The following is a 14920-nucleotide window of genomic DNA, read 5'->3' as shown; positions in this document are numbered from 1 at the left end:
CCGTCCATTCATCCACCCTCCCCCGTGCAACCTCCTCCTCCGTCCGTCCGTCCGCCCGTCCCCCCGTGCAACCTCCTTCTCCATCTCCATCCCTCCGTCCTGCTGTGCAACCTCCTCCTCCATCCCCCTGTGCAACCTCCTCCTCCATCTCCATCCATCCACCCCCCTGTGCAACCACCTCCATCCATCCGTCCGTCCGTCCTGCTGTGCAACCTCCTCCATCCATCCGTCCGTCCCCCTGTGCAACCTCCTCCTCGTCCTCCTCCTCCGTCCATTCATCCACCCTCCCCTGTGCAACCTCCTCCTCCATCTCCATCCATCCACCCCCCCATGCAACCTCCATCCATCCATCCGTCCCGCTGTGCAACCACCTCCATCCATCCATCCATCCTCAGGTGCCCCCTGGTCCATCCATCCATTCCCATGTGCACTCCTCCTCCTCCATCCATCCATCTCCAGGTGCCCCCCTCCTCCATCCATCCATTCATCCCCAGGTGCCTCCTCGTCTATCCATCCATCTATTCCATGTGCACCGCTCCTCTATCCATCCCCAGGTGCCCCCTCCTCTATCCATCTCTCTACCACCAGGTGCCCTCCTTCTCTGTCCATCTGTCTATCCCCATGTGCATCCCTCCTCTATCCAGCTACCTGTCCATCCCCAGAGGCACTCCTCATCTATCTATCCATCCATCCCCACATGCACCCCTCTATCTATTCCCATGTGAACCCCTCCAGTGTCTGAGCTGCTCTTACAAGAAGTAAGCACTAATCCATCTCGTTCCCAGCCGTGTTGGCAGGAAGAAGCTTGAACTCATTGTGGGAAGTTTTCATTAATATACATCCGTGGAAGAGAGTGCTGGTGTGAGTGGAGGTTATTGCAAAGCTGAGTTGAACAGATCATAGAATACCAGGGTTGGAAGGGACCTCCGGAGGTATCTAGTCCAACCCCCTGCTCAAAGCAGGACCAATCCCCAGACAGATTTTTGCCCCAGATCCCTAAGTGGCCCCCTCAAGGATTGAACTCATAACCCTGGGTTTAGCAGGCCAGTGCTCAAACCACTGAACTATCCCTCTTAGCGCTGAAGCAGCTATGTTGGTGCTCACTTTATTTTGTCTGTCAGGGAGTTCCATAGTCTTGGTCCAGCCAGTACCATGCACAGCTTTGTAAATCGGTGCACTGGACTCTGGTCAGTGGGGAGCCAGTGTAGGGAATGGTGAATCAGTGTGAAGTGTTCTAGTGAGTGGATGATCTGCTGCATTCTGGCCCTGATGTAGCTCCCTCAGAGCATTTGGCTTCATCCTCAGGGTATTCAGACACTCCATGTGTGTGCAGGATGGTTTACAGCCCTTTTGCACACTTGCAGACTCCATCTGTTTACAAAAATAAATTCAACATATAAGAGGAGCCCATTAATTTTAACATAGATTTTGTTTACATTAAATGTATTCCCTGGATGGGAAGTTCCACCAGTTTATATAGCTGTCACCGGGTGCTCTCTCGTTGCGGCTTGGCTGCTCCTTCTTTGTGGCCAAGTCACTGTATTTTCTCCCTTCCGGGATTATCAAAGACTCCCCATACAAATGGTCTCCGGTAGTCTTCCCATGCACTGCCCAGACTGTGCCACTTCCCCAGTGCCTGGCAGGGGACCCCGCACATGCCCTCAACTCCGAGTTCCAGCTCAGGGACCCTCTAATCAGCAGCCAAGGTCTGCACCATCTTACACCTTGCTGCCATTTCCCTGAGCCGTTTTCTACACCTTGGGCTCTTGGGTGGTTGGTTTGTTCCTTGCTCACCTCCCTAACATCCAGAGAGTAGCCACAGCCTCCGTCACTGCAGCCCCTTTCTGCTGCCAGCATCCTGGCTTTATACTAGCCTCACCTGTTCCTTCCCAGCTGGGCTCCATCATTATTCAGAGGTTACTTAAGCTGCCTCATTCCCCTTTGCCGTGGCCAATCTGATTAACTGGCCCCTTCTCAGCCTCATTCACCTCTTCTCAGTGGTGCTGGAACAATTTGTGCAGTGGGGGTGCTGAAAGCCATGGAACCAAACTGTAAACCCTGGGTATAATGGAAACCACTTCCAGCCAGGGGGAGCAGCAGCACCCCAGCACCCCTCGTTCCACACTTCTGCCCCTTCTAGGCTAGTGTGGGTGAACCCACACACAAGAGATGGTGGACATTGATCCCAGACAGGGAGGATTCCTAGTCTCCCCCGCTACATCCAGTCACGCTTTAAAGCTGATGTTTTACCTTCTCCACTTATCTGCAATCAGAACCAGCTAATGGGGCTGCCGGCTCTCCCTTGGCATGGACCATCCCAACCATAGACATCGCTACATAGTGTCATTCTTAGTTACATTTGGAGCATAGCCAGAAAGTCTTAACGTGATGTCTGCTCGACTGAAAACCGCTGCCAAGAGATCGGGCAAAATCTCTGTTACTTTGAGACCCTTCCAGCTTGACTGGAGAAAGCACTAGTGGACAGGACATACCTTGCACAGCCAAAAGGAGGCGAGAGTGAACGAGATCTTTCACTTACCTGTTCACTTTGACCAAGTCATATTTTTGATGAGCCAGTGAAATCTAATCATATCAATGCTAAGCACAGCAATCATTCCTCATTGGCTCTGTATCCTTAGCAGGATCGCGGCTAGTAGAGTTGGTGTCTGGCAGAGTAAATGTTCGTGATGCAGATTGCGAGGCCCTGGGGGCAGGGATTGTCTTGTTATCACATATGTGCACAGCAGCTAGCACAGTGAGGCCTTGCTCCCTGACGGGGCCTCTAATATAGGTAACAACGGTGAGGAATAATGGGGATGATTTTGTGAGAATGAACTAGGCAACTGGGTACTTAGATTTCTCCTCTCATCCCCACTACACAAAATCAAACTAAGAAAGACACTAAGTAGAGATTCAGGCCCTGCTTATCCCATTTAGAAACAGAAAACTAACCTTACTGGCTCTGAAATGGTGACTCTAGCAAACAGGGAGGGATTCTGGGATGTGCAGATGAGGTGGCTGCCAACATCTGATGAAAGTGAAAGCCCTGAGCACAGGTTGGGACAGGGACAGGCAGCTGGCCCAGCCAAAAAGGATTATTCAAATGAACTTTAATAGCAGCCGTTGCAACAGATCCAGATCAGGATGAGAGTAAAGGGTAAGTTATTAAACAATTTGACCTGTTCTTTTGCAATGAATTGATTAATGAGCCATTTCTCTTTGTATGTCTCCTGGACTGAATCCAACCATTACTTACTGCACCAGAGTCACGTGTGTCAGGTTTAAATAGAGATCATGCCAGGTTAATCCTTGAATGCACAGTCATTGGGCGTGGCAGAGGCCAAGCTGTTTCTTACTATTGAATGTTGATCATCAAAGGCACATCGGGATATGTATCCATCAGGTCAGAGTGCTCCCAGCACTAAGCATACCTGGCATGCCCATGTTATAAAGCACGTCAGGATATGTATCCATCTGGTCAAAGTGCTCCCAGCACTCAACGTACCTGGTTCGCCTGTGTTATAAATATATATTTCTTCTTTTGTTTTTTGTGTCAAAAGTGGGCAGGTGTAATACAGGTTTTCCAGAGCACAGCTGTGACTTGCAGGAACCTCTGCTGTCACTGCTGTGGCGTCAGGTTCCTCTACCACACAAACATCTTTCTTCCATCTCTCCTGCCCCCTGGAAAAAGCAAAGACTGCTTCTTCCCAGCAGAGAAGGAAGAAAAAAGAGATCACTGTTGTCATTTTACTTAGGGAAGGTGCTCAGACACTATGGTGATGGGCCGTAGGTAGCTTTGTATGGTAAGACTTAATTTATTCATCTTTGGAATAAGCAATCTAAGGTCCTCATGCACCAATGAAGGGTGCTGTATTAGGCCAAAGTATTCATTTTGATATTTCTTTAATACTTTGGTTGAAAAAAATACACTCCCCCCACTTCTTATTCAGCAGACAGAATACTGACACATCCACCAGTGATTGCTTCACTGGTTGCATCTGGCAACTCTTGTAACTTAAACATCAAAGGCATGTGCAATCCAGGAAGCAGAAGAGAACCATCTTCCTCCTTCCTGAAGGCCAGCTCTGAGGTTGTGCAGGGAGAGGTGCAACTCTTTACCTCTTGCCATGGAAGAATGGCAATGCATCCTCCACTTCTCGGGTTCTTCCTTTAACAACATAGGACAGAACATAGAAGATCCAGGCCACCTAGGACTTCATGGTTGCTATTATGCTGAACACCACGGCCACTCCAGGATAGAACTCAGCTCCTCCTGCCCCAAAAGCACAAGTCCCTCCCACATCAACTAAAGGAGAATCTCTATCAGCCGTTAGAAGCACAGGGCCCATGGTACTAGTTGAGCAGATCAGATTCCACCCAGTAGAGGGCAGTGGTTCTCCCTCTCTCTCCCACAGTCTCTCACACACCAATTCTTTGCCAATTGCTCATATATCTTGCAATGGAATGGAATGGAATATAAATGGACTGGAATGCAGGAATTACAAATCTGTACCTGTGACTGTTGAGAGGAGGATTTAGCTTCATTTAACTTTGCGGTAGCTTCCAGAGCCCCACCAGGCAAGGGCTCTGTTGGGCTGAGTCTGTGAAAACAGATGGTAAAATACATTCCCTGCCCCAAGCCCTTTCTAGTTGAAGCGTACATCAGCACGTTGATCTTCAGGGGTAATTCCCAGCTTGAGGAGACATACCCACAAAAGCGTTCTCAGAACAGCAGAAGAGTGGCTAGCTGCCCTGAACACGTACCCCTCTGAGACCCTACGTATGTACTTGGGTAGCTAGCCCATCCCATCGCTTGCGTTGCTGCGGTTACACTCCTATTTTTAGTGTTAGCTCAGTCAGAGCTAACAGGGGTAGGTCTCCTCCGGCTGTAAGTTACACCATCAGCTTCCAGCGTACGTGTAGCCTAAAAGACAAGATGATAGTGGATGAAACAAGCAGACCACGATGGAGTTGGGAGAAACCAGGTTAAAAAAATAATAGGATGTGCACAATGCTTAGCTATTGTGGAGAAGTGATCACAGCTGGCCACCGGCCTAGCCATTCTCCGGTTGCAGGATTCTGTGCACATCACAGAATAGGAGAGTTTGAGGAGTTATATGAAGGGGGATGAGGTTAGGGCTTTGTGGATTTTGACTGGGAGCTTTCCCAGGCATCATCAATTTGGGAGAATGAAGTGTTTCCGGAGACCTGCGCATTGCCAACAGCTATTGCATTGTGTATTACGGATGCTGGAGAATTGCCTGAAATTCTCCCAGTTTTTGAGGCAGAAACTGTCCTGGCGGCCCCATAAATAATAAGAAAAGATTTGCATCTGTGAATGTCGGCAGCAAAATGTACCAGTGTGCGCTGTGCTGGGCAGAACCACGCCAGCGTAGGTGCTGGTGGGTGACCCGTCCAATAGAGGCACTGGAGTCTTCTGCAGATTCTTAAGGGCATTGTCTGTTTTTCAATGCAGCATTTCTAATCTCAAGCTGATTTAGTTGTTTACAGACCCAACCTAACCAAAATGTGGTTCTTTTAGCATCACCAGAAAGCGGCAATCCCCTCGTCTAACACTGGCCACGTGTGAATTCCTGTGTGTGAACTCAGCGTCTGTGCGAGGTGCTGATTGGCAAAGAACAGAGGTCGTCCCGAGAGCGGAATACAAAAGCAGCGGCTGTATATATGAGCATGCGGGGATAGCTAGGGCAGCTAAAGAGCATCAGCTACTGACAGGATGTGTTGTTCTGTCCGTATGTGGTAGGTTCAATAAAGTTGTTACATTCAAATGGCTTCCAGGCTGAACAGCCGCTAACATGGCGCTAGAAGTGGCCTTGGACCCTCATTTTTACAACTCATCGAACAGACGGCTTCTCCAGCAGCTCGGCCCCCTTTAAGGGCTTGTCTACACTACCTGCCGGATTGGCGGGCAGCGATCAATCCAGTGGGGGTCAATTTATTGCGTCTACATTGACCGCTGAGCGCTCTCCCGTCAACTCCGATACTCCACCAGAACGAGAAGCGCAAGCGGAGTCGATGACGGGAGAGCGTCAGCAGTCGACCTACTGCAGTGAAGACACTGTGGTGAGTAGATCTAAGTATGCTATTCACGCAACTTCAGCTACATGATCGGAGATCGACCCCACACGGTAGTATAGACAAGCCCTAACACTGGCCTTGGGTTTGGTTTGATGCTGACCCCAAGAAAAAGCGCCCCCTACTGAATCACAAGCCCGACTTCCCACAGCACCTTTTCCTACCTGTATATTTCTATGGACTCCTTGCTCTAATTCAGTAGCCATCCCTGTCAGTTTGCAGAAGGCAACCGTAGCAAATGGCATTTGCACTTACAAGCTACGCTGAGTGGTAGACAAAGAATAAGTCTGCATCTCTCGTACTGCACTGTGGGATCATCTATCTTCTCTGCATGTATCCAAATGACTGGGTCGCTTGCCAACTTATTTTGCCTTGGAGCAAAACCACTGTTCCAGATTTTATGCAAATCCTGATAATTATTTAGTAGCAGCAGCTCATTTTCAAAAGCCAAGGACACCAGGGCATTTTGCCAACAAGAAACATTGTTCTTTGCAGCAGATTTTTCTTCCATTCTCCTCCGGGACAGCACTGGGAGATCTCAGTACTGTGCTTCTAAAATATTCATGTAACAACTGCTGTTTAGTCATGCAGTTTCACAGTGCCCGAGTTAGTGGTATTACCAGGCCTGTTAGTTACAAACTGATATAGTAAGAATCCCCGCACCACCTCCCCACAACCAGAACTCAAAAGATAATTTAGCTCTATGCAAAATTGCAGCTGTTTTAATTCCAGCCAGCTCAGCAACTTTTCAGGGATAATCAGAGGGGGGTTCTACCAAAGGCTATTTTTACATTTTATTAAATGCTTCATGGCAGGAAACTGATCCCCAAAGCACGGGGCTAACTGAGATCAGATTTTGGCTCAAAGAGTTTATCTGAGACAGGAATGTGCTTTGATGATAAGTATGGGCACCAGTTGTTCCTCCCAAGTACCTAGCTGCGCTCACACGCACCCCGAGCAGCCAGTGTGGTGGAACATTGTTGCTCAGAAGGGGATTGTTCTTATGGCTCCGTAGAAGGGGAATAATAAAAAATCCCACAAGTGACACCGAATGGTTATTGGCCAATGGGAGCTGAAGGGGTGGCCCCTGCAGATGGGGCAGTGTGCAGAGCCACCTGGCCACGCCTCTGCATAGGAGCCAGAGGAGGGACATGCCACTGCTTCCGAGAGCTGCTTGAGGTAGGCGCCACCCAGAGTCTGCACCCCTGACCCCCTCCTGTGCCCCAACCCCCTCCTCCAGTTCTGATCCCCCCCCCACCCTCCAAACCCCTCAGTCCCACCCTCCTTCCCCCCAAAGCCCACACCACCAGCCAGAGCCCTCATCCCCTCTTGCACCCCAACCCCCAATTTCATGAGCATTCATGGCCCACCATACAATTTCCATACCAGTTTGCCCACCCCTGGCTTAAAGTGTCTCCTCCCATGCTCCTCTGCAGTCCTTGTGGTTTGGCACAGAGGAAGTGCAGTTATGCAGAGATGTGGGGCATCCTTCAGACACCATCCTCCTCTGCCTAGCCCCACTGGTGTCTGGGGGCGGGGCGGGGTGTGTGTTCCCTTATTGCAAAGCAGGAGCAAAGGGGCCCGTGTTAGCCTGTCACAGGGCGGCTCCTGCCTGGAGTGCCCTCCTGGGGTAGGCTGCAGCATGACAGGCATGCTTGTCTCCATTGCCCGTTCTGGAGTCCCCTTGTGCCACAAGATCACCTCCCTGGCTCTGGGTTATTGTCAAACATTGTGCAAATGTCCAACACATAATCCCCAAACACATGCAGTTCATTTCTCACCCAGTGCAAACAGTTACCATCAGCTCATGTCTCAGCCCACAATGCCCCAAATGTCACACCCTGGCATCTTCAGCCACACCCTGGCTCTCTGGCAGTCCTCCCTGGTCCTTGTACCAGGGCAGTCATGGCAGCCCTTCCAGCTCTACCCAGCAGGAACCCCACAGCCTCTCTGCTGGGAGCATCCCTCACTCCCCAAGCCCCTCCTGGCTCTTCTGGGTCCTGCTCTCTGACCTTGGGGATGTCTGGGGGGTCAGCTCCTCCGCTGCCTTCAGTCCTCGCCAGCCCCCCGGCCCTGGCTCTCTGGCTTGGGGATGCCGACCAGCAAACCCCTCTTCCTGTTCTCCTGCCTTCAGCTTTCTCCCAGGTCGCAAGCGCATGTTCTGGCAGCTGTCACCTACCCTGCCATCCCACTCAGGCAGCTGTGATTCACTGGGTCTTCCCCTGTTTTTTTTATCACCCCCAAGTGCTGTCTGTGACTGGTGCCTGGAAAGGACCACAGTGAAAATGCCACACTCAGGGCAGACAATCCTCAAAGCTTGTGGTTTACTCTATAATTAGAGTCACCCAGCCAGTAACAAAAGCATTTCTGCAGTGCCACACTGGTTCCTGAGAAGCCACACACAGCCCCACACACAGCCTCCTTTGGGCAGTCCAGCCGTTGGCTCCCAGCCAGCCAAACAGGTCTAACGCAGTGAGAGGTTACTGAAAACCCAATTCACCATATTGATCCTAAAGGATCAGCCACTTACCTCAGGTCAATATGAATGTCAGATCTTACCCACATACAACCCTGTCAGCCAATCCTTAGTGAACTAACTGAAGATTCATTAGTAAAAGAAAAGGGGTTATAAAAGGTTAATAGATCATATACACACAAATGATCCCAAAGTCCTTATATCTGGATTGTAGCCGTGATGGAACAGGCAGCTGGCTTGTAAAGTCTCTCTGGTAATGTCCACAAGATTGGAAGGTCTTCAGTCCATAGTTCAAGATGCTCCTTTTAGTTGTAAATCCACAGTCCAGAGGCAAAATGGAGGTGTCTCGGGGGTCTTTTATATCCTTTGCCATGTGCCTGGAAGTTCACTGTCCCAACCAAGGCCCACAGCCCAGGTGCATGGAAAGTTACTGGCCCAAGATGGAGTCCTGGGTCACATGTCCTGATCACATGCCCTTACATGCTTTCCTGACTCACAGGGGCAGTCATTGCCTGTATTCTTTCTCAGGCATCCACAGGAGAGGCTTACTGGGCGGGATGAGTTTCTTCAATGGCCTGTTATGGGCTGAGTGTCCTTAATGGGTCATCAACACATAGCTGTCTGGCCCTGATGTAAGTCTGTCTGGAGAGAAGTGAGCTGTAGCTCACGAAAGCTCATGCTTAAATAAATTTGTTAGTCTTTAAGGTGCCACAAGTACTCCTGTTTTTTTTGCGGATACAGACTAACACGGCTGCTACTCTGAAACCTGTCTGGAGAGTGTCACCCAGGAACAAAATACATATTGACGGTTCAGGTACACAGCCAATATTCATAACTTCAGACACAAAGAGGCTACATGCATAGAAACAGGACAATCATACTTAACAATGCATAACTTTTCTATTGGTACCTTACATGATATACTTTGTACCAGATTTGTGGAAGTTGTGTCACCTTTCTTATACACGGCATCACACTGCCCCACCCTCTTAACAAGCCAGATGGAAGCACCTGTCCAGGCACAGGGACGCTGGACCGGCTTCATGCCCAGAGCCCAGCCACCCTGTGGCATATCCCTGCAGCATGGGGCTGTTTCCTCAATAAGGAGGTGGGTTGTGCTCGCAGACTAGCAGGGGAACTTTATCTATAATGGGTGGGGGGAGATGATGTCTCAAGCTGGTGAGAGCCAGGAGATATTATTTATTATTTGTATTATTGCAGTGCCGAGGAGCCCCAGGCACGGACCAGGGCCCTGCTGTGCTCGGCGCTGCACAGGCACAGAACAGAGGCAAAGACGGTTCCTAGGACAGTAGATGGGATGAAAAGATGCTGTAGCCCAGGTCTCTTTGGGCAGTTCTTATCCACTGATGTAAAGATGATGCAGCATCTGCCTGAGAAATGGTAAGTGTAGGTGTACAAGAGGGTCATGTGATTTGTGTAGCAGCTCCCACGAGCTAGAGAGGCAGCAAGGTGCCGAGGAGTAAGCATATGGCCCTGCCACTGACTCAATGAGAGCCCTCAGGCAAGTTACTTAAACTCCCTGTTTGCCTCTAAGCAACATGGAGGGATGATGCTTTCCTGGCTGGCTGGGCCGTGTGAAGGCTGACTAGAGATGTTTGTACAGCGCTTTGAAGAAGCCAAGTGCCAAGGAGCAAATTAACTAAGTTTTTCTCTACCCGCCAGACCTGCCATCTCTGCCTGGGCCCAGAGAGCCAAGCTGTGTCGCTTCACTCCGCTTCCCCCGTTGTTACCAGGAAGGCAGGGGCTACAATGGACTCTAGCAGGCAATTTGCTGCTGATGCCAGACTAGAATCCAACTCACTGTCCAGAGCAGCGTAACCTCTGCAGGGCTCACAGGAGTGCGGGTGAGCGTTTGTCAGAGCAGTGAGCAACCGTGACTCAGCAACACAGGTAATAATTGAGATATGCCAATCTCCTAGAACTGGAAGGGACCTTGAAAGGTCATCAAGTCCAGCCCCCTGCCTTCACTAGCAGGACCAATTTTTGCCCCAGATCCCTAAGTGGTCCCCTCAAGGATTGAGCTCACAAGCCTGGGTTTAGCAGGCCAATGCTCAAACCACTGAGCTATCCCTCCCCCTCCACTGAGCTATCCTCCCCAGGGAGGACATGTTAGGTAGCAAGGTGCCATTTTCCCCAAATGTAAATACACAGGGCCAGATTCACCCCCCCACACACACACCTTATTGTCTCAATGACAATCTGACCCGAGGAGGGGTCTCGAATGCGGCTCTCACTCATGCTGACTCCGCAGGTAGCTCCACTGAAATGGAAGAGGCTACTCATGGAGTAAGGTGCAAGTCAGCGTGAGTAATGGCGGCAGAGTGTTGAATGTTGTCTAGCGCCAGTTCTAATTATAGCTGTCGGTACAGGAAACGCAGCTTGGACGACTGAAGAGAATCCATCCCGCACAGGAAGCAGGGTGTGCCTGCACTTGGCATAAAAAAACAAACCTGGGTGGATGCGAGCAGCAAACCTCACGGACTGTGTCTGATCTTACAAAACAGCACAGTCATGTGCCCCAGAGATTGTATATACCACAACCACACCCGTGTCTGCCACAAGCTGTGTATACCACAACCGCACCCCTGTGTCTGCCACAGGCTGCATGCCACAAATGCACCCCTGGGTGTGTCACAGAGACTGTTCATATGATAACAGCACCCCTGTGTGTGCCCCAGAGACTGTACATACCACAGCAGCACCCCTGTGTGTGCCAGAGACTGTACATACCAAAACAGCACCCCTGGGTGTGCCAGAGACTGTACATACCAAAACAGCACCCCTGTGTGTGCCAGAGACTGTACATACCAAAACAGCACCCCTGGATGTGCCAGAGACTGTACATACCACAGCAGCACCCCTGGGTGTGCCAGAGACTGTACATACCACAGCAGCACCCCTGGGTGTGCCAGAGACTGTACATACCACAGCAGCACCCCTGTGTGTGCCAGAGACTGTATATACCAGGGCCGCCCAGAGGATTCAGGGGGCCTGGGGCAAAACAATTTCAGGGCCTCCTTCCATTAAAAAAAAGTTGCAATACTATAGAATACTATATTCTTGTGGGGGCCCCTGTGGGGCCCGGGCCTGGGGCAAATTGCTCCACTTGCCCCCCCACCCCGGGCAGCCCTGGTATATACCACAGCAGCACCCCTGGGTGTGCCCAGAGACTGTATGTACCACAGCAGCACCCCTGGGTGTGCCCAGAGACTGTATGTAGCACAGCAGCACCCCTGGGTGTGCCACAGGCTGTATGTAGCACAGCAGCACCCCTGGGTGTGCCCCAGAGACTGTATATACCACAGCAGCAGGACGTGGCCTAGGCCACACAGCCCCCGGAGCACAGCTGGTCACAAGTCAGAATTTCCATTCTGAAAAACTTCCTTTCATCGTAGATCAGGACAAAGACTCTCAATTTCTGAACCGAAGCCAGTGGAGGAGCTGGGAGTGGAAGCCAAGGTGTCTGGCCCTCAGCCCACAGCGCTCTCACTGGCCTGAGCGGTAGTTTCCCAATACAGTGACAGTAACTCCTCAGTCCTTTTTGCTGGGTGTGATTTTAAACAGCCCTGAGACCCATCCACTTCCAAGAGATGCAGTCATTGCACAGGGTGGCCTGCTCCAGTGAATGCCCTAATACAGTGGTTCTCAAACTGGGGCCACCGCTTGTTCAGGGAAAGCCCCTGGCGGGCCAGGCCAGTTTGTTTACCTGCCACGTCCGTAGGTTCGGCCGATCACGGCTCCCACTGGCTGCGGTTCACCGCTCCAGGCCAAAGGGGGCTGCAGGAAGGGCGGTCAGCACATCCTTCGGCCCGCACCGCTTCCAGCAGCCCCCATTGGCCTGGAGCGGCGAACCACGGTCAGTGGGAGCCACGATCGGCCGAACCTGCGGACGTGGCAGGTAAACAAACCGGCCCGGCCCACCAGGGGCTTTCCCTGAACAAGCAGCAGCCTGACTTTGAGAAGCACTGCCCTAGTACACACCCACCACCCTCCTCTAGTCAGCGCTCCTGTCTGCAAACACCAGGCCTCATCTGGAGAGCATTAAGCAGCTCTGGCTCCGTGTCAGTCCCCAGGAGCTGCAGGACAGCAGCACCTCGCAGGCCTGGAGTCTCCATCTTGTGCCATACTTGGTGTTTAATAAAATCTGTTCCCACAGGAGGGTTAAATCCAGCACTAACAAATCCCAGTACATAAGGACACTCTTTCCCCCAGAGTATTAAATGGTTTCATTTTACCCAGAAGCCCAGCTGACTCATTTCATGCGAGGCACTGATCAGCCGCCAGCTGGAAACACCTGTTAGGCCCTACAAACTGGGCTGCAGTGGGACCAGTGGCCTGGAGGTAAGAGGGGCCCGAGGCCATTCCTGACCTGACAGCTGGTAGCAGCTCGGAATTTCCATTCGGTGGGAAATTTCCCTTCATCCTGAATTGGGACAAAGAGTCGAAATTTCTAACCTGACCCCAAACCTCCAGAACATTTTCATTTTTGAAATATCAAAACTACTCTATCAAGGTGCTTTGCTTCAGTGTTAGCATTTTGAGGATGATATGAAAGGCTGAAATTATAAAACTGAAACTTACTGAAATGTGCAGGAGTTTTGAAGTCGATATGTTCCCATAGACATTTCACTTTAGTCAAATCAGCGTTTTCCACAGAAAACTGTTCAGCTGGAAGAACTCTTCTGACCAGCTATCCCCAGAGCGAGGCAAGCCCCTGAGTAGCTTCATTTGCAAGTGGTGGTCGTGAAAATACTACCTGAGAAATGCAGCCTCTCTCCAGCTCCGTTTTGCCCTTTTCCCCTGAGCAGATGTTGATGTTTCCTGTGTTCCTGCAGACCAGAAGCCGGCTTGGTTGCCTGCTATTCACTGCTTTATCCGGGCTAGTGCCGCACCGTGCAATAACCAGATGGCCCCGTGACTAGTGTGTGTGGGTTAGTCCTCGCTTCAGCCCAGCTGCAGCAGCTGCACCAGCCCTGGCCTTACCTGGTTCTTATTTTCACTGTCTCATTTCATGAACGCAGCAGTTCCTTCAGTCCCAGTGAAGTCCCTGAGAGCGTTTCCACTGGCTTTCCTGCAGGCCTAGCAGAGTTTCTACTGTGGGAAGGCAGAAATCAGCAAGAAGGGAGCAGAGGCAGCGGGAAGGAGGGCGGAGCAGAGTGATACCAGGGGGCTGTGACGCTGAACTGTGCTGCCTGCAGAGTGAGCAGGTTGAGATGTTAGGGACACACGGTCCCATGGCCCACGAAAGCTCTGAGGCTGCCTGTGCGGAGGCAGGGGATTTTCAGTAAAGGGGGGTTTATTCCATGACTGGAGAACAGGCTGGGTCACGTCTCAAGGGCTCTCACGGTCTCGTCAATCAGCAGAAACAGCACTCTGCTGTTGGCAGGCTCTTCCTCCAGAACGCTGTCCTTCGAGGCAGAACAACCTGGGAGTCCAGCACCCTGCTACAGCCTCGCTGTGTGACTCTGGGCAAGCCAGTGCCCTCACAGTGCCTCAGCTTCCCCTCTGTAGATGAAATCCCACCACCCGTGGCAGAGGGGATCCTGGTGCGTAAACTAGTAACATCTGCAGAATGCTTTGATTATCATCGAGTAGCACCTGGAGATCAGGGCCCTGTCGTGCCGGGCGCTGCCCAGACCCCAACCAGACCCCGACTGAGATCAGGGCCCCGTCGTGCCGGGCGCCGCCCAGACCCCAACCGAGATCTGGGCCCTGTTATGCCGGGCACTGCCCAGACCCTGATTGAGATCAGAGCCCTGTCGTGCTGGGCGCTACCCAGACCCCGACCGAGATCCGGGCGCCGTCGTGCCGGGCGCTGCCCAGACCCCAACCGAGATCCGGGCCCCGTTGTGCCAGGCACCACACAGACTCTGACTGAGAGCAGGGCTGTAGGAAAGGCAGGGAACACCCCTCTGTTCGAGTGGCACCCCAGAGCTGTGGCAGAGGAGTCAGTAATGTGGCTGGCAGGGAGGATGAGCTGCTCAGAGTTGCTAATCCAGTTTTGTGGGTGCAAGCGCCTGGATCGAGTACCACAGTGCTGGGTGCTTCAGAAACGTGTGACCTGGGGTCAGAGGCCTGGCCACCTCGTGGCAGGGCTGGAGGAGGTGAACTCGTGCGGTTCTGGAGCGACACCCGTCCCAATGCGCAGCAGCATCTGAGCGTGGTGGAGCTGCGCCCTGCTGGGGCCCTGTCGCAGCAATTCAGCACAGTGCGAAGAAGAGGAGGAGGTTAATTGTATGTTGCACCAGTACCTTATCCGTACATCTTCACTAAGTGGGATGGCAAAGCCCTGGGTCCCGCAGGGCTCTGGAGACGGCTGTTAGCCAG

The sequence above is a fragment of the Mauremys reevesii genome, linkage group 9 (genome assembly GCF_016161935.1).
Source record: "Mauremys reevesii isolate NIE-2019 linkage group 9, ASM1616193v1, whole genome shotgun sequence".
NCBI classification, from domain to species: Eukaryota; Metazoa; Chordata; order Testudines; family Geoemydidae; genus Mauremys; species Mauremys reevesii.
Note: the sequence above shows the minus strand (reverse complement) of the source record.